Source organism: Gasterosteus aculeatus, chromosome 6, assembly GCF_964276395.1.
Source record: "Gasterosteus aculeatus chromosome 6, fGasAcu3.hap1.1, whole genome shotgun sequence".
Classification (NCBI taxonomy): Eukaryota; Metazoa; Chordata; class Actinopteri; order Perciformes; family Gasterosteidae; genus Gasterosteus; species Gasterosteus aculeatus.
The window spans coordinates 6342868-6363019 of NC_135693.1; the positions used below are offsets into that span (position 1 = coordinate 6342868).

General features: G+C 46.6%; 1 long non-coding RNA gene across 1 annotated transcript; it reads right to left on the bottom strand.

Annotated features, from left to right (window-relative positions):
• Positions 1-1754: 1754 nt before the first annotated feature.
• On the bottom strand, positions 1755-18245 carry LOC144409418 (uncharacterized). Its single transcript, XR_013467860.1, has 2 exons — positions 18005-18245; positions 1755-2311 (listed from the first exon to the last, which is right to left on the bottom strand). It is a non-coding gene; the product is annotated as an uncharacterized LOC144409418 (long non-coding RNA).
• Positions 18246-20152: the final 1907 nt, after the last annotated feature.

Below are 20152 nucleotides of genomic sequence, written 5' to 3' on the forward strand. Positions count from 1 at the left end.
AAGTTCCTTGTGCACACTGTTATCTGGGTCCCAAAATGGCAATAATCAGTTCATCCATCAAACCGCAACCTGCACAAACACACAAACGGTCGCGCACACACCAGTCAAGGGTGGCTGTCAACAAGTTTGTGTGTGTGTGTGTGTGTGTGTGTGTGTGTGTGTGTGTGTGTGTGTGTGCGTGCGTGCGTGTGTGTGTGTGTGCGTGCGTGCGTTTCCAAGCCATCCATCTGGTTTCTCCACTGGGGAGGCTTTTGCTATTTCTAGAGCAGAGCTGCACTTCTACTCAGCTTTGTCCTTTTGCTGTTTAGTTAGCTGCTTTGAGTCTGTTGCTCTCTCAAAGTCACACACACACACACACACATAAACGCGGTGAAGTGAGACACCGGCTAAGCTGCGTTAGTGAAGTGTGTCGTCCTCCTCCTTGTGTGCCACACTCCTCTGTTCGTCTCATTAGCTCTCCGGTCCTCCCTCTCCGTATCTTAGCATTCTGTTCTTCTCATCTTCTCCCTCCTACTCCTCTCGCTGTCCCAGAGATGTGTTTGATCCCTGACCTGCCGGTGACCCCGGCTGCTTTCACTAGAAGCATTTTACAGTCATTGGCGGCTGTCTGATGCCTGGATGTAAGCGCAGGTCCGCTAAACCGTTTTTTCTCATGAAGTATTTTATTTATTTAGTAAGAGCGGTCTCGTGGTTAAATCAACCTCATATTTTGGGCTACATAACCTTTAATCATCACTTTAAATGAACAGGTAGGGGGAAATGCAGTTAATCACGTTCTTGATCGATAACACCATCTCATCTCTGTTAAATATAGCATAAGTTGGACTAGCATAAGGGAGAGGGGGCAAATTGCTGGCCTATGTTATTGAGATCATCCAAGAAATTACAAATTGGCAACGTGATTCCTTGACATTGGTGGTAACGCTGAAAACCTGCCTGACGGCTTATTTTCACGAAACTTGAAGTGGCTCGTGGCTGATAATCAGGACCTGCTCTACTCTGCCTTTGGTTTTCCTGCCCTGATGCTTTTAACGTTAACCAATCCCACTCTTTGTGTCTACACCCAAACGGTACCTGTTGGACGTCTCTTCAAAACTAGTTGTGAGTGGTTGTCGGCCCCACATACACTCTCTGCTTGTGATAGGACTACTTCAATAATATAGTTCACCTGCGTCCTCCGCTGTGCAGGAAAGTCCTACATGGTGGTCGCATGTTATAGCTGTGATCTTTTCACAAATAGTTTTAACAGCAACCATGAAGCCAATTAATTGCAATCTTCTGCAATCACCTGTAAGTGTGTGTGAGTCTACGTGTGCGGCTGCATGTGCATATCTGAAGAAGGTCACAGATATTATCACACAGGGCGTGTGTGGGTTGAGACATGCTTGTTTGTAATTTGTGTGCTTCAGGTAAGTGCACATTACTTAATGTGTGTGTGAGTCGGCCTGTTTTTGTGCCTTAGGTTCCAGCAGGCTGTAGATCATTCGCAGGTCCGACAGGTCAATCTTCAATCCAGATGTCCTCCCAGACTCCCGGGCTGCATTCCAAACAGACACAACCTTTACCACAATGTCACCTCTCTCACATACCCTCCCAGCAACTACACCTCACCTCGGGCCTCATTCAGATCCCACACTTGCTAGTTCACGCTCCCAGATTGCTTCTAACTGTGTGGTAAATGGGCTGCATTTGTGAAGAGCATGTCTCGGTTTACCTCCTGAGCACATAGCACCTCCCTAGTGAGCAGGGAAACATTGTCACAGGGAAAGGTTCATTTTTATTGACATACAAGAGGAGCTATAAAGAAATAAAAACACAAAGAGGGGAATATGGATGTCATCACACACACACACTCTCACATGAGTTTTTCTTTCCTAGGAGCCACTATCTCCTCAGTCAAACGACGCCGCCAAGTATTTCATCAGTCTAACACTATACATGAAACCATGTCATGCTGATAACTGTTTATTATGGCCGACGTCCTTGGCCACTATAGTCCACTTTGCTATAATTATCATATTCTTATCATATATATTGCTGTCCGAGTGCAGAGGGGAAGGCGCGTCAGATAGACATGTGAGATAGAAGTCTGAGGGTGAGATGATAGAGTGACTCTCCGTCGAGCGGGAGTCTCTCTCTCTCTCTCTCAATGAGGAAGCACTAAGAAGGGAATGGAAATCGGGGACAAGCACCCGTCTCTTGTTCGCCCATGCCCTCTCGTGAACCAGCGGCGGTCGACATCTGCCGTTGTCCTCACTTCTCTTCCTCGTCTTTTTTAGATGCTTCTGCTCCATCGCTGACTCCAGGACAGCTGTGGGTGACAGCATGCGAGAACAGGTTAAATGGAGGAACATGCAACTTGTGACATCTGTGTGCAGTGTTTAAAGCATTAATACGTCTTTAATGAATAATCATCAAAATGAAAAACTAATTGCCCGTAGAAAAATCAAAATGGCCATGAAGACAAATCAATCGGGACGTTCCAGCAGGGCTGAGATCATTATGAATGTTTACAGTACATTTAAGTCAGAATGAGTTTTTCCTCATAACAGGATTGGATAGATATGGAGAGGCTGTTGTGTCTCTGCCCCCCCCTCACCCCCCGACACACACACACAGGTCAGTCAGGCTACCACAGGGATCAGATGACCACCTTTTCCATGTAAATGTTGCTTCACTGGGGTTTTTTTTCCACAATCTCCCCACAGAACAGGTCTGGAAATCTTTTATTAAGGGTTTGGGCGGAAATGACTTTGTCTTTTACAACGTCACCGTCGCTGAAACAAAAGATGACTGGACACTGGGTGACATAAGCTCAGTGCTACCCTGGGTAACAATAGCATGAACAGGGATGCTGAGTGAATGACACATGTTTCGTTTTTCAGGCCCCTTTCTTAAGAGTGCGAACAGCCAAGATTTCCGTCTGGTGTCTTTAAATCTGCTGCAGCCAATGACAAGCGATGGAGATGGGTGATGAGGCTGTTTGTCAGCTTTATTCAACCCCAGAGATAAAGCCTGTGTATTTAACCCTCGGGGCCGGGCCGCAATGAGGCAGAAAGGAGGTGGGGGGGGGCTGGAGGGGGGCAGGCCGGGACGTTTGTGCCCCGGCTTGCCCGACAGTCTACCAGCAGCACCGTGAAACAACACAAGGCTGTCAGCAGCTTCATCGGTCCACATCGCGGCCGCCAGGACGCTGCTGTCAGCAGGACGTCAGTACACACCGACGCGCATGCACACACACAGACACACACAGCTACTGAGTGTTTGGTTAGCCTGTTTGTATCTGTCAATCAACTCTTCACCATCCCACACTGCACACATACGTGGTGTGGTACGTCCAGTCTGGGAGATCAACGGGCGTGAAATCTCTTCTTGACCAAAAGGCGCCTTCCAATCTATAGCGTGGACCCTTTTTTTCCACTTTCCTACATTTTTGAACCCCATGTGCGTCCTTCCTGCCCTCACACTATCCTTATCCATTTATCATGCATGGCCCAGCGTTTCCATATTAACTAGCGTGTGCTGTGCCCGCAACAGATGGTGCTGAATACTGGATGGAGCGGCGGTACTGCTGCGTCATGGAGGTAACCAGGACCAGGTTAGATCAAGTGAGGTTCGCTCTCCGTGACCCCATGCGGCCGGCGTTACATAGCTTCAATTGTGGTTGATTGCTACTTGGGTTTTATTTTTGTCCTTCATAATGATGCTATTATTGCCAAAGTGAAATCTAAGAACATGGTGACATTTCTCCAATAAAGTCAGAAAGAGAAAAAGTCTTTATTGCTTTCTTTGGAAGGAGAAAGAACTGTATGAATTACTGCTCAGAACCAGTTGCCTGCAAAACATGTTGGCATTACACCTTTCTGCAAACCTGGTATGTGATGATTTCGCATGTGGTCGGGGAAAGAACGCATTATATTTACTGGCCGTTATAGGTTTTGCTCTATATAACTAGCAGGGATTAAAAAGCTGTATAGGCAGGTCTTAATTTCTCCTCATATCAGCCCTGGACCGGACTGGATTGACCTGCCTCGCTAACTTAAGTGACACTGTACTGACCCGGGTCACTCAATTGAGAAACAAGCTGCCCGGTCCAATGAACTCCCCCCATGGGAGTTTCACCATGTGAATAACTTTTACAGTGTCAGCAGGATGTCGTTGATTGATGGGTAAAAATAAGTCTCCCCTGCCACCATCCAGTTATCTGATAACTACTTTGTCTACAGCCGCTGCTCTTGTCAGCTGGAAATATGTGCAAACTGCACTAAAAACTGAGGAAACGTCTCATTCTGACGGATCTTAAGTGGGCTTAAGACGTCAGGGATTGCACATGCACAAACAATTAAGTAAACCGTTCCTAATACACACACGAAGCATTACGTGAAGCATGAAACGCTGTTTGTCTGCGGGGGGGCTCATGAAGTGAGTCAGGCATGACTGGGAGGCCTGAGACGAGGAAGCAATCACATCAGGGAGGATAGAGTTTCTATAAACAGGCCTCGGATCAGGTATGCAGAACCTGATTTAAAAAAATATGTAATATTAGACCCAGAGAGACAGACAGACGCCCAGACAGACAGCGAACGGCAATATTAAATAGCATTAGCCAGAGTATGTTTCATCACCTTTTACTATCCACATATTCCACTCGCCGGGGGCTTTTTGTTTCAACTAGTCCTCTGTAGCCATGGACACAGTTAAAGGAAATTCCTTAAATATGTATTGAAATGTATATTTCCTTCACTGCCACACAAACGCACAACAACTACAAGGAGAATAGCTAACAAAATAAGCACACACTATATTTCCCAGGGTATATTGAATGCAGAAATCTGATTCTTGGTAATATGTTGTCACGTAGTATGGCGAGCATCTTTTTATTGTTGCCGCTTGGAAAACCACTTTGGCTTCAAAGGGCATCTCTCAATCAGCCGTATGCTGGGAAGAGCCGCTGGCATCTTGAAAGCGCGTCAGCGTTATCTTCACTCCTCATTTATCTGTGCACGGTTTCTCTGCCGACAACCGATAAATATATATCTACTCAAAAGTGGAGAAAAAAATGTGGGAAATAAATCGATAAATAAAGTTCATAGTGATCTAAGCTTAGGAAGCTACGTCTGCTCAAACATTTTGCTTTCCCGTCCTTACGTAGTCTGGTATATCCACGAGCTGTAGGCTAATGTTAGCTCCTGTTAGAAAACATTTACGTTATCTAAAGTTATGACTGCATTCGTAATATCACATAATTGTCACAACAGCCACGCCGGGATCTAGTTGTTGGTGTGCGCGGCCGCCTGCGTGATTGGCTGCTGTTCCCGATCAGGGGGGTATTTAAGAGCCGTCCGGAGAGCCAGTCCCTGCCGGATCGTTACGTGCCGGGACTTCGTTTGAGAATACCGGCGTCCACCCTGCTGGACGCTTCACCAGAACGTCTCGGACTACTGGTGTTTTTCGTTATTTTTGGTTCTTTGTGAATGAACTATTCTTTATTCTCCCCGCCAATCCAGTCTGCATTTGGGTCCTGTTCGAGCTTGACATGACAATATTAGCATTGCGTATTCTGTGATTGTTTCTCGTGGCCACGGTAGCGGCTCCTCTCACGTAGGTTAGTGAGCCGAGTGTAGCCTACGCCAAAAACAACCGTTCACTCAGTGCGTTTACATGGTGGTATAATTCGGGGGAAAGTGCTAGAAATCGAATCATTGGTCGAAAGCATGTCATACCCGATACGATAGGTGGCGCTGTTTTCATTACAACTAGTTGTGATACAGCCATTTCCACTTGAGCTCTTCACCACTACCAACAACAACAACATCAACATTACGAGAAAGATGGCGAACGGAGAGCAAGGTGAAGCTACATCCCTCTACTATGTGTGCATGATGTTAATAGGAGTACAGCGAATGCGAATGGCGCTATTGGCTGATTTGATAACGGAGAGAAGACGCCGTCGGGATCTCAAGCATGCGCAAAGACGCAAAGTCCAGTTCCTTATCCGATTCACCGTTACATGCCGCAATAGTCGAACTATCAAATGGATCGGATGGAGTTATCCAGGGGTGTTAGTCGGATCGTAGTCGGACCGCACATAGTCGGACAAAGGTGTTTACATGAAACGGATAATTCTATTTCAGTCCGACTAAGCCAGTTATTCGAATCCATGTAACCACGCTGAGTGTCTCATGACCTCAAACCAACCCCGCCCCGCCAAGCCCAGGCTCCATTGCAAACTGTCCCCATAGGTGGCACTGGGATGATTGACAGGATTAATGGTTCACAACGTGAACTAAACTGACCTCACCCCAGTAACCTCGTTCTTTTCTATTAATGTTAAACAAGCTAGCTGTATCATAAATGTACATACAATATTTTCTACTATTGGATTAGAAAGCTGAAGTAACTCAATTAAACTAAAAGTACCACAAAATGATTTTGAGTAAAATAGAGATTGCATAAGTATGAACATACACTTTCACACAGGAAAGAACATGAGTTTGTATAGCTGGCCCCATGAATGTTTTTAATATCCGTTGTTATTAATCTTCAGTATTATGGCATCCAGACCAGTATAACCCATAAAAGCTACGGTATTAACATTCTAGTTTTCTCATCAGAATAACAGGACGTTTTCAATGAGCCTAAAGAAAACCCATAGAAAAGCCATTTGCATGGACACGAATACTCATGTATTGTTGCGTGCAGGCTAGAAGGAGTGAGAACACATGGTCTGAGTCAGGGAACCGGTTTATCCTGAGGCGGATAAGAGGAAGGCCCTCTCTAGTTTTCGGTCAAAATCTCCTTAGCAGAAAGATAAAGGCGTTTCTTAGCAGAGGTGCAGAAGGCAAGAGGAGCTGCATGAGTCAGTGCTTTGAGGGTTAAACCGCATTGCCCCTCTTTAGGTGGTTTCACATGCAAATGTGTAATGTGCAAATTTCCACCGAGCGGGCCACATGTATGAAAATAATGATGAGCATGTTCCTTTGGCAGTAAGCCAAATGGACATAAAGTTCTGCATAAGCAAAATGTGAATGGTTGAGGAAACAGTTTTTAATGGTGGGACACACAAACAAAACAAAAAAAAGGAACAGTTGCACATTCATAGAAACATGTCACGCGACGATGCCTTCGAGCTGGATGACAAAATTAATCATGTGACACAACTACACGTCTCATTTTCCTTTCCTTTCCGTGGGTTCCAGGGTACAAACGGGTCACGCTGCACAAAGTGTGTCTCATGTTAGCTGATCAGCCTCGTCAGGTGAGTCGCAGGGCAGTAGATTAAAAAAAGGGGGCAAAGGTCAAAGGTCGGCGTGCTGACCCGAGGGTGACGCACGCTATAATGAGAGTAACGTGAACATCCTGACTGCTAGACAGTGTAATGAGCTTGAACCCAGCCTCCTTGCGGTTTTGTTTGTGTTGTGAGGATGTTACAAAGAAGCCACATTGTGGAGGAGATACTTTGTTTATCAGGGCTAATGCGTTAGCACACTGTTAGCAATAAGGCTAGCAACAAAACTTTATAATGAAAAATACAAATTAGTGACTTAATGTCGGTATTTTCAGCCTTTATCTTGATACTGTTTGTTTAATACTTGTACTATTTAGAAATGTGATGCCATGTTATATCTGCCTTGGGTTTGAAATATCTGTCTAGAAAGCTCCCTTGGAACACGTGCAGTGTAACACTTGAAAATGGGCGTGAGATGGCAAATCCGAGGACTGTGAACGAGGCGTCATGGAGGCGGTTTCTGTTTGGTCAAAATCAGCATGCTTGTCTGCTTGATTAAGCTCACCTGGGCACCCTGGGGTGACCAATAAAAGCTGCTCCACTGGCTCATTGTCTGTCACCCTGCATAAACAGGTAGTGTGCAACCCTGCAGCACGCACGCACGCACGCACGCACGCACGCACGCACGCACGCACGCACGCACGCACGCTTTAACAATTGATGTTCACACTACATTCTGGACGTTGTGTTAACTGCATTTTGTTAAATAGATTTCATAGCATCGTGGGAACTTCTTCTTTGTCACATTCCATGAGCAAGTTTTCTTGATTTACTATGTTCGACCAACTGGGTTTGTGTTCTCGTGGTTTGTCAATGCTAAGGTTAAGTGCTTTTTTTAAGGATTCTGGTATTTAGCAATGTGACTTTACATTTTTTCCGTGTCAGTCAACCTTCAGCCTTCAGCCGTCTCTTATATACAACATTATAAAATGATCACTATCACCTTGTTTTCTCTCTTGGTCCGGGAACCCAGAAACAGGTCTGTTTCTATGAAGCCACATATGTTAAAATGTTATCACATTTTTAGCAAAGAATTATTGAAATTCACAAACTTCTTAGTAATCCACAGTAAGGAACACACATACCCACAAAGAAGGCATTTGTTGAAGTCTTTGCAGCCTTGTTTCAACAGTAATTGTAAAAAGTCAAAAGTTATTTAATAAGCTTAAATTAACTCAATCCCTAAGTGCTGCCCTTTAGCTTTTCTCAGGCTCCTTTTCCATGTCTGTTTACGTATCTTTGTGCGTCTCCATCGTTTACTCTCTCTCTCCCTCCCTGAGTCTCATGATCAATTAGTTGCATTATAGGGAGAGGAGGGAGGAGTCAAGGCAGCTGTGACGTCAAAGAAAGTCTGTTGCTATCTGGACCGACGGGTGTGGCCTGAAGGCCAAGCGAGAGGTGGTGTGATGTCTCCAATTGTGTGTGCGTGTGTACATATGTCATGTGGTTGTGTTTTTATAGTGCCGTGATCCGGTCTCATGATGGTCAACACCTCAATGCCACACATTTCTTGTCACACAGAGAGGTACATGTAAACTGTACAAAGTGATCGGATTCTGTTGCTTTTAATAAATTGTATTGAAAATAATGATATTTGAACTTTCTATTTTGTGCAATTTCTAGACTAGAAGTCAATAAGTCTCAATGAAAAATCCCCACCATATTAATCAATGAGAAATAATAAGCAATCTGTTTATCAATCTTGTGCAGGCGTGTTGACGGTCTCTTTCCCTATTGCAGAATACTGTGACAAACAATGGAACTGCAATAGAGGATACGTTCTATGAACATTATTATATACACCTAATGATAGAGATCAGATGTGCTTTGCAGAAAAGGACATTTTCCAGCAAGACATCCAGTTTATACTTCTTGTGACGAGTAGAGCTTCATATGGAACCCCACGTGCTGCTCCTAAGAGCAAGACGCCCTTGACTGACGCTGTCCGGTGTGGCCCGGGTTCTGGCCCATTCCACCCGGATGTATTCCACAAAGTTGAAAAACAAATACGGCGCGCTTTGCAAATACGGCCTGACCCATTTCCACGCTGCAATGTCATGTGGGTGACAAAGTCCGACTGCACCGCCATGTTCCTTGAGTGCAAAGACCAGCCAACAATGTGTGTGTGTGAGGGTGACAGGTCACACACATACACACAGCTTCTGAAGTGTTTCAGGATCGTCTATGAATGTAAACTGGTATTAATTGTGTGTGTGTGTAGCGTGTGTGTACACTGAGGTAACTAATTACCATGTGCTGCGATCAGCTGTGGGCCTTGATGCCTGCAGGGAAAATTCCTCTGTGGTCAGCCAACCCCGGTTATTCTGTCTACGTCCTCCTTCCTTCCTCCTCCTTCTCTCTCTCTTTCTCTCTCACACACACACACACACACACACACACACACACACACACACACACACTGTGAACTCAGTCACCCTGCTCATGCCACTCGCTCAGGCACGTGACAGAGTCACAGGAACAGTGGGACTGCAGGAGAGTGGCATATATATACACGACTAGGCTGTCATTAAATTCTGTGCTGAACAAGCACATAATTACATCAAAAACAGAATTGTGGGCAAAGGGCTGCAATAACAGTCCTGACTATGTCGACGTAAATATAGCGGGCGAGTTGAGCAACGTTTGGCGAGTTTTCTTTTGGAGGCTTGCCAGGTCATTCAGATGCTATCGAAGAAATGGATGATGCATTACTGCTGTGAGTGTCTCTCAGCTGGCTACTAACCCTCGAGGATGTTGACGTTGATAACTCGCAAAGTGTCGGCGCAGAAGTGCACATACGCCGCTTATCTGCAGCGTCTTTCAAAAACAGACCAGAAACCACTTTGAAGCCAGGAAACTTGCAAAATCATTAGGATGTGAAGCAATTCCACAATCGCCCCACGTTCCCCTCACTCATTGATGATTGGACCCGCAACCGACAAGCGCAAAATGCTCTGTTTCAGAATATTCTAATTAAGAACTTTTTGAAAAAAACAAACTATTAAGAAACTAACGCCAACGTTGTATTTATCATCTTTTGGATAATTGCAGCAAATAAGCTCTGCTAAATGCTGGTTAATGACATTGATTACGTTCTATTTAACAAAGTAATCTTCACAAAGAAACAGCACATTGTTGAATTTACGCTTCGCAAATCATAAATCAATCACCTCCAAAAATAAAATCAGACTAAAGCTGAGTCACAGACTGTGTGTGTTACCACCACCAAGATAAGGGCGGATTGGTGTTTGACGTGACATTTTGTAATCTCATTTAACTCTCTGTACATTACTTCTGGCATCTAACCAAAACCCCCCAAAAATCCAATGACTCTATGACACGTATGTCAAAAATTGCTGACTCACCTTTGCGCCCCGGTGCACCTAAATCTGGTCTCACTGAATATCTTTTCAGTCTAGAATAGAACTCTGTATCCTATAAGTTTTTAATGCATGGATACATTTTCAACAACAATCCACCGCCTATCGAGCATCAGCAGCTGCGGAGAAAGCGCCGTGGTGTAAGACAGCTGCCCATGTGCCTATTTATCCCGTATTGACATTAGTTCATGTAATATATGGGTCTTAAGCCTTGGCTACCCGGAGGGAAAAGCAAATATATCCCCGGGCTATCGAGGAGAACTTTGCTGTGTCAGCTCACTTGGTTCATGTTCAAGCAAGGACAACATTTCACAAGCACGCACGCACGCACACACACACACACACACACCTCTATTTCCAGTCAGTCGGCTTGTCGGAGGGGCGCGAGAGATTAGCAGCTGTCACAGTTAAAACACAGGGTCTGCAGCAGCGTCGCTAAATACTAGCACGGAGGAATCCAGGCAACCCCCACCTGACCTCGCCGACCCCTGACGCACACGCACACGCACAGCCGGCCTCTCTTCCACCTGTTGGGAGGGACTGTGGGTCACCTCGGTAACGCTACACCTCCGAGGCATAGCTCTCCCCCTCTCGGAACTCAGATCTTTTACCTTGAGAGACACGTTGAAAATTTCCCTTGAATTTCAAAAACAAGTTAAAAGGCCTCCCCCCCTCTGCTCTCTGATCTGCAACACGCCGAGCTTCCGTGGCTTCGAGACGTCAACAGTACACGTCCATGTTGTCCATTTAACCAACAATCATGCAAACATGACTGCACATGTTGCAAACACGAGCACCTACAAGTTCCTTTTTATTTTATTTCACCTTTATTTAACCAGGTAAAATCCATTTAGAACCAATTCTCATCTACAAGGATGACCCGGCCAGCATTGGAGAGACTTCTCCTTACTTTGAATATAGATGGCTGAGCATGAAGGAGGCCGAGGCGAGCCCTCCACAGACGGAGGAAAACCACACAAGGCAAACACACGTTCCCTCCCTTTCACGCACAAATGTGGAACCAACAAAAAGAGTCCTTTGAAACTCTCACACACACAGGGAAAAATGATGGGCAGTAGGATTGCAAATAGCAAGACTTCCATCCTTAACTAATAAACTGTAGTTCCTGTCCTACGCTTCTATATCCCAGAAATAAAGATGATTTGTTTTTTAAAAGGCAAATCAAATAAACACCATCTGTAAAAGGTTTCCACATAACAACAAAGGCCTGACGTGCTGTGTGTTTCTGTACATTTCAGTTCACCAGTTTTGTTCCTGGCAGGACGGGAAAGAGGGACACAGAGAGGGAAATGATAGCAGGACAGGAAATCCACTTGTCCCGCTGACTGCTGACTCGCCTGTCCGATAAAGGCCGAGTGGAGGCAGTTTTCCTTTTCGGGGAGAGCGGGTTGAATACGCGCTGAGGGGGGCGGCCAGGGAGAGCGCTCGACTGTGCGAGCCGGCGCGTGACGCACAGAGACTCACGTCTCATCCGTGACAATGGGTGATCGGTGCGACTGGGTTTGCAGGAGAACAAACCCGTTGCACACGGTGCACTTTTAATTGAATAGGATGGGGAATAAAGTCCCTGAAGTATCTTTTTGGGCCTCCAAATGACTCACCCGCTGCTGCTTTTGCTCTCTAGTGCAGCAAAGGATTAAAGTACATGGACAAACTCAGAGACAGAAAGTCTGCACTGTATTTGTTTACATGAGCGATGCCCTCACTCAACCAATCACACTCCAGCTGATACCAGCGCTGAGGGTGGATATGACCTCACGACCCCTGTTTGTCGGGCATCTGGAAGGCGTGGCCGGGGGGTCAAACTGATGCCTGTACAGTCACACAACCCTCCTACACAGATAAACACACACACACACACACAGGTGGGGTAGAGACAGTAGGTGTGCGCGTCTGACGTCGCGACTGACAGATGTTTGTTGCCTGGCTCCAGCTGTTATGCCTGGCTCTCATGGCGAGGTGGGCGGTGTTTGTCGCTAATGACACACACACACACACACACACACACACACACAGGCTCGCAAGCACTCATTTGCACACTTGCCTTCACAGTTATCACATCTTTCTGGCTCACCAGATTTATGCGCCGTGCGCCAACGCGCTCGCACGCCGGCGTTGCGGCGTCTATGTGCGTGCGTTCGGGACAGTGTTGTGTTTAATATTTGGAGGAATGTACAGTATTCGTTAATGTGAAAAGCAGCCGTAGGTGGTCGGGAGTCGTACAAACACAACTCTGTTTTATTGGGTAGGCCTGAGATTCCTCTGTGTAGACCCGGTGGGGGCGAGAGCGAGGAATTTAAACGAGTTAGATATCCTGTCTCCCCGCTGAGGTCGAGCTTGTTGTTGATTTGGTGTGTTTGTCGGCAAAACACTGTATAATAAAGTCTGATATGTAGTAGATTTGTCCTGTCTGATCGATATATTTCAAATTCTTTCCTTTCTTACATCAGCTCCTGTTTCTGTATCAAGTGAGTGCTCCATCAACATTATGTCATGTGCAACGTTTCTGTAGAGCCTTGTGGTATTATTGCAGCCTGATCTCTAAAACCTGTTCGTAAAAATGTATACGAAAATCTTGAAGATAAATTTGTAATGATACATACTAAATAAATACGGACTGGCAACTGATGACGTCACCCTATTCAAGGTGAATGGGGACCTGCACCCCGTAAACACACTTTGTGAAGTCGATGTAAAATAAACGTGTGATGATTGCATTTTTAACGAGAAATCAATGTTAACTTGTAAGAATAGAATACTAACCCAAACCCCCTCAAACAATCCAACATAACGGAGAGACGTTCACTCAAGAATCCAACATGGTCCGCCATGTTGTTCACTCAAGGGGCGTGGTCAACCACCGCCAGTTCCTATGTATTGTTACGAATTTGTATGTTCAAGATTTTCATACACATTTATACAAACAGGTTTTCCGACGGTCCTTGTGACAGCGAAGGGGATCCAGGCTGTTTTTGCTGCAGGCGGTGGAGACGGCGGTCAGGATTCTCCACAATGGGTCGCAGTTTTTTCAGCGTCCTCCTCTCCGCTGCAGCTTCGTCTGGCGTCTGGCCTGCAGCCCGTTACGGGGGCCAGTCTTCTTAAACGGTCTAAAGAGTCCATCGGTGTCACAGGCTCCACTAACGGCAGAGCGCGGTGCCACAGCAGACCGCTGCACGTCACCCTGCCTCAGAGAGCACGCGTTATGGAGCCTGCACCTCCTTCTGAAGTCTATCACTACGGTCACTCAGAGACACAGCCAGCCACTGCCGCATGGTGGGAAACCCTCTGCTACTGGCATCAGCCAGGGATGTACTGAAAGTCTGTGGAGTGCAGGGTGGAAAGAAAAAGGGAGACCAAGGTTCCGATCATCCGTCTGCCATCAGGTGATTGATGGGTATCGCTAACAGTGAGTCTGTTAAACCATTTTGACTGAAGAAAGCCAGTGGATGGAGAAAAGGTTGATGACAGATGACATGGTAGAATGCTCAATTTGTGGGTCAAGTTCTGTGAGCAACCCATCATTTTTATATTAAAAATGCATCTTTAAGATAAAGAAATGGGGGGAACATGGCCGCACTATATGTACAATTATGAAATGTGAGCGCAGCAATCTTTGTTCTGGCCTTTTCCCATAGCCGGGATTATCTGAAACTGATACAATTATCTGAAGCGCTGGAAACTAGATTGGCATGTGAATATAGGATTAGCATTATAGCAAATTAGGAAATAAAAATATCATCTTGCACAAAGTACATGGCAAGAAGTTGTCGAAATATCTAGGAACTGCCGCAAAGTACGTAACTAAAAGCTGCAAGACGTCTGTGTTATGGAATGTGACGTGGAACTCAAACCAGGGGGGGTTACTTACTAAAACGCTGCTTTGATTGTCCCCTTCTCTCGACACAAAGTCCTAACACATTTCAGATCTTGGCCTCAGTTGCTTGGACAACCTCAACTCTTCTGGAAAGATTTTTACAAGGACATAAATTAAGCTGTCACAAAAATTTCGACCTAAGTGCTGGAAATATGAATTCACCCGCCACGGAATTAATGCAGAGCCCAAAGAGCGGATAAAACACTCAGACAGGTAATGAATGACTTCATACACGAGTGAGGGGGGGAAAAAAGGAAAACAGCTTTCGTTTTAACGGTTTATCTCACGCTGCGCTAAGCAGAAGGCCGGGCAAAGACCTGGGGAAGCCGAGAGAGCGAGCCGCCGAGTAAACACACGCTGACAGGCCGGCCGCTTTATCAGCGGAGACATCTCAAACCTCTCATTTCCTCTGGAGAGCCGGAGCCCTTGGGGATTTCTTTGTGGATATGAGGCGAGGGGGTAGATGGTTTGCTCAATATTCTTTCAGAAATATGTGGCTACGAATGCCTCAAGCTGGCGTTTGGCCTTTTCGCCAAACGATAGACGAAAGATGATCAGGTGATCAACCGCTTTGGATTCATTTGAAAGCCCGAAAGAGTGAGATGCTAAAGAATAACCCGCTGATCATACACCAGTTACCCGTCATCCTAAATGTCTTTTGTCTGAAAACAACAGTATTGTATGCAAATAGTTTTGCCTTGGAAAGTTTTAGCCTCATATTTTATTGGGATGTATCCAATCTGATCTGAAGGCGTAAAATAAAAGTACATTACATGCAAAATGCAGGACGAATTGTCTGGATAATTACTAATTCTGGGGGATTATTATGGTTCATTATTGTTGTCAGTTAGCGTTCAGACACGCAGATTTTCAGGTCAGGTGACACTGGTTTCTGGTTTAGGTTTGCAATAAGCACAATTAATGAATGTAATGGATATGATTACATAAGAATTAAAAAAATCAAATCCATTTTGCTTCCATTCCTTCTTCATTTCCTTCCTGTTTGGTTTGGACTCGAGGTGATTTGAGCTCCATTCTGAGTGAGTGTTTGGTGACTCAGCTTTTTAAACAAGATTATTTGTGTTAGTTCCACTAACTCCAGTAACACCAGAGATGTGTGTGTGTGTGTGTGTGTGTGTGTGTGTGTGTGTGTGTGTGTGTGTGTGTGTGTGTGTGTGTGTGTGTGTGTGTGTGTGTGTGTGTGTGTGTGTGTGTGTGTGTGTGTGTTTAAGTGGGTCAGTGTGTATTTGTCCAACCCAAATAAACAGTGAATATGTCCCTGGATGATTCATCATCTACTAACTAATTTCTTTATTGTAAGAGTGAAATGCTCCATTGAGAATCTGCCAGAAAATGAAACTCCTGTGCGGATGTACACAAGACCCGATTTGAGATTGATGATTCATAGAAAATGAAATAATTTGATTTATTTACAGTAAACAGGGGTGTGTGTGTGTGTGTGTGTGTGTGTGTGTGTGTGTGTGTGTGTGTGTGTGTGTGTGTGTGTGTGTGTGTGTGTGTGTGTGTGTGTGCAGTCTCCAATGCAAAACACAGATATATACGGTGTTGCAAATGAGTGCAGGAGTGTTTTCTCACTCCCCGATAGTGTTTGAGGAAGCAAGTCCACACACACACACACACACACACACACACACACACACACACACACACACAGTCTCTGCTCAGTGTTTGTGTGTTTGCTTGTGTGTGTTGCTGCAGATCACTCCCCCTCTCTGGTGGATGAATGAGTGTCCTGAGAGCGCTAGATAAAGGTGGTCTGTGCTGCAGCCACTGCTCCACTGACCCTTAAAAGAGGCATTGATTGGACGACGGGCCCGGCTGCTGCAGCCCCGACGCCTGCGTCCGCCTGCAGCACTCGGGCTGGATGGATGGAGAGGGAGAGGGTGTGTCGAGCACAGGGGGTTGAAGGCAGGTCTGAGACGTGTACAGTAAAACTACCAACGGCATGTTTGCGAAAAAAGCCCCGTGTCTGCCAAAGATCGCCAGAGATCAGTTCCGGGGGTGTGCAAACACTGCAGAGACCTCCCGCGTGCGAGGCCACCACCGGGTTCACCCGCCCTGCAAAAGAATGGCTTTTTAACAGGCGATGCAGACCGATTTTATCTGCCTATTCATGGTCATCAGCAACAAAGGCATCGCTCCTGCCGACTCTCACAGGACAGGATTTGACTCAAACCATCCTCCAGCGAGTATGATGAAACTCACGAGCAGAATGCACGTGTGGCTACGTGCACATGTGGGACGGGGTAATCGAATGACCTCAGTGGAAAAAAAACTGGATCGCATTAGAAATAGAAACACCATTAACGATGACACAAACATTCATTTCCTCCGTCGTTCCGGCGGATTGTGTCAACATACGTTTTTTGTTTGAAAGCCGCAGATATGAAACATGGATGTGACTAAGCAAGCTGTAACTAGACCGAGACGTCTTCACCGACACACATGCACACAGACTCTACCTCTCTGCCGGAAGCAGGCCAAGGTTTCAAAGGCGCTCTGATCTCTCCATCCGAGCCAGAGACATTATTATTTCAGGCCTGATAAGCCGAATATCTTTAATACTAAACATTAGCAAATAACCAGTAAATACAAAACACAGCTTGGGCTGACGGGAATGTTTTTTGTTGGAAGTACTAGAACACCTATTTTTAAGTTAGGGGGTTATAACAGTGTATTGTGAGGGCACCGTGAATATTTGTTACAGATGGGGAAGCTCTGCAACATCACAGTCCATAAAGTACCTACTTAAGTCGCGTTGGATAAAAGCGCCAGCTAAATGACATGTAATCGGCCACAACGTTCTCTAATTCTAATGTGAATAACATGAATCATAATGTTTCAGACTTGAAATGATACATCAGACACTAATAACAAGGAAATGCAAAAGGTGAGTCCTGAAACCAACACACTGTACAGTTTGGTATGCATCATAAAAGGGGGGGGAATTCACCATAATTACTATTTGGCAGGTGTATCAAAGCCGGGTTTGATAAGAACCATGACTTGAACAACTGGACTGGTCTAATTGGAACCAGCGCTCTGCGGCACGTGTTACGAACGTACAAGACGTTCCTTTGCTACGTGCGTGGCCACGATCCCTGCGCGTAGATGTACAGTCTTTATGTCGTATATGTCATGTGGTGCTGCGTGGATAAAGACCGTCAGCGGGCCCCTGCTGTGCAGCCGCATGGCGATCTGAGCCTGGACCCGAGCCTGGACAATCACCGGGGCGGTCGGGCCCCTTCGCCGCGCCAGCCGTGCCCGTCCCACGCAGCCACTCACACAGCCTAGTTAAGCTATTTGTACAGTATAAACATTTCGGATGATTGCATGTAATTACCCGCAGCAGCCCGGCAGCGTGGACACTCAACGTTGACTCATGAACACACACCCGTAGTCGGACGGACGGACACTCACCGGTTCTCTTCCCGTGCTGAGCCGGGTTCACTGAGTAATACTAGCAGTGCTCCCTGCCAAGATCCTCTCCAAACAAACACGCCCGTTAAATATTTTCGTGTTGCTCTCCCCACTTATTGCCGTCGTTTTTGACTCCCTTCTCCCTCGCTCTCTCGCTCGCTCAGACCGCAGCGGCCCGACCGTGAAGCTCCATTCATCGCGGGCCGAGGCCTCATGTGTGGCTCTCTCTGTGTCCAACGCGATTGGTCGGAATGTGTGAGCAGGGCAAACGCACGCAGTGTCAACACGGCATTCACTCCTCCGGTGGGGGGGGTGGGACGGGAGGCGGGGGGGGGGCGCCGTACTTATCGCCCCTTCTGCCACGGCTGCCGCGCTCGGAGGCCGCGCCTGGTCTAAGTAAAGCCCCCTTACTGGACTAGATAGGACATGCTAGATTTGACATCTGCGTCTCTCAAACAGCAGGCCCGAGACCGTCCCGCTCGAGACCGTCCCGCCCGAGACCGTCCCGCCCGCCCCTCTGTCGCTTCCTCCTCGGCTGCTGTGAGTTTCAGTACGCCGGCGCGCAGGGACCGCGAAAGGCTGACCGGGGGCCGAGTGAGTGACACATTTAGCACTCGGGTAGCGATGGATGTTCCCAGGTCCGTCTCCCGCGTGGCCACTTGAACTTGGTGATCGTATCTTGGAGCCGGCGGGCGTGAAATCGATGCTGTAGATGCCGTTGGGTGTGAACGGGCCTCATCTCTTCAGCTTGTTGTGTGAGTACGCGCGTCGTAGAGAGGGAAAAACACACCGGACCTTTTCGAGAAATGTAGAGTTGGATTAATTAGCAGCAAAAGGCACTCTTGCTCATTTCATTTCACTCAACTGCTACAGCCTTTACACGACGGGAGTGAGACGATCCTATTGGCCTGTAGACTGAAGGAGAAAGAGAAAGTAGTTGGTCTGCTACGGTCATCGGCATACAGTGGCTAACTTTAGCTGCGGTACTGATTTTAGGGCTCTCGTGCTGCTGACACACCATGAGTTAGCACATAGAGGGAGAATATGCAACTTGTGAAGAGGGAAGTGGCACGTTCTTCCTCTTTTGCACATGAAAGGTCAAATTCTGGAACAAGAGAACTCTGCCTTGCCTGGTTCAGTGCATGCAGAGTTGTTGCTGTAACAGGCTTGTTTGGTCACGTATGAAATGTATCTCGCCACTAATGAGTGAATTAAGGGAAACGATAGTTTTGTTTCCTCTTCACTGGTCACCTTTTCGTGGTTGGTTTCTAAACCCTAATTTGTCATCATCAGCTTTTTTCATGCATCGATTTGGGAGGTTTTCTTAACAAGGTCCTATCTCGGATTGTTTGTTTGTTTATCGTGGCCTTGATTGCAGATTAAAGGTCAGCCCTGAATGTTCTAACCACTGAGGACAGGTTAGCGCGCGTATGTGTGTGTGTGTGTGTGCGTGTGTGTGTGCACTAGAGTGAAATGTACGCAGGCTGCTTTGCATGAAATCTGGAAACAACCTTTTATACAGATCTGCTCGCCTAAAAATGGCCTCAAAGGTACTTGCACCCTGTTTATTATTAACATTGGAAAAAGGAGTAAAGAAAACACGTTTAATGAGAATTTTCCACGCGCAAAAAATGTGATGTCAGCGCTGCTGCCTCGTGCACAGAGATGGAGCCGAGGGCCCAACAAGCGCCAGAGGGCCGATGTTAGTAAACTGTGAGAGCCAGAGGGAAGTACATCATGGGACACACACACACACACACACACACACACACACACACACACAGGTTTACACTGCGCAAGGAACAAGGGAAGCATCTTGTCTGCGTTGCTCTCGCGCGCGCGCACACACACACACACACAGAAGAGCAACAAGCATCGGCGGTAAACACACACGCCTCTCACAAGATGCTATGTAAATATTTACAGCTCGGCAGACGTCGAGGAGAGAGAGGAACACGGCAGACCGAGCAGCGCCGGCGGGCGTGAGACTCGCACATCTCCCTCCAGCCCGCACATCTCCCAACTCTACAAGCCCCCCCCGTTTCTGACCATCACCGGACTTCACATCTACTGTGCAAACAGCATTTCCTTATTCAGCATCCTTGTGCGGCGTACCTGGGGGGGGGGGGTCGACCTCAGCCAAGCATT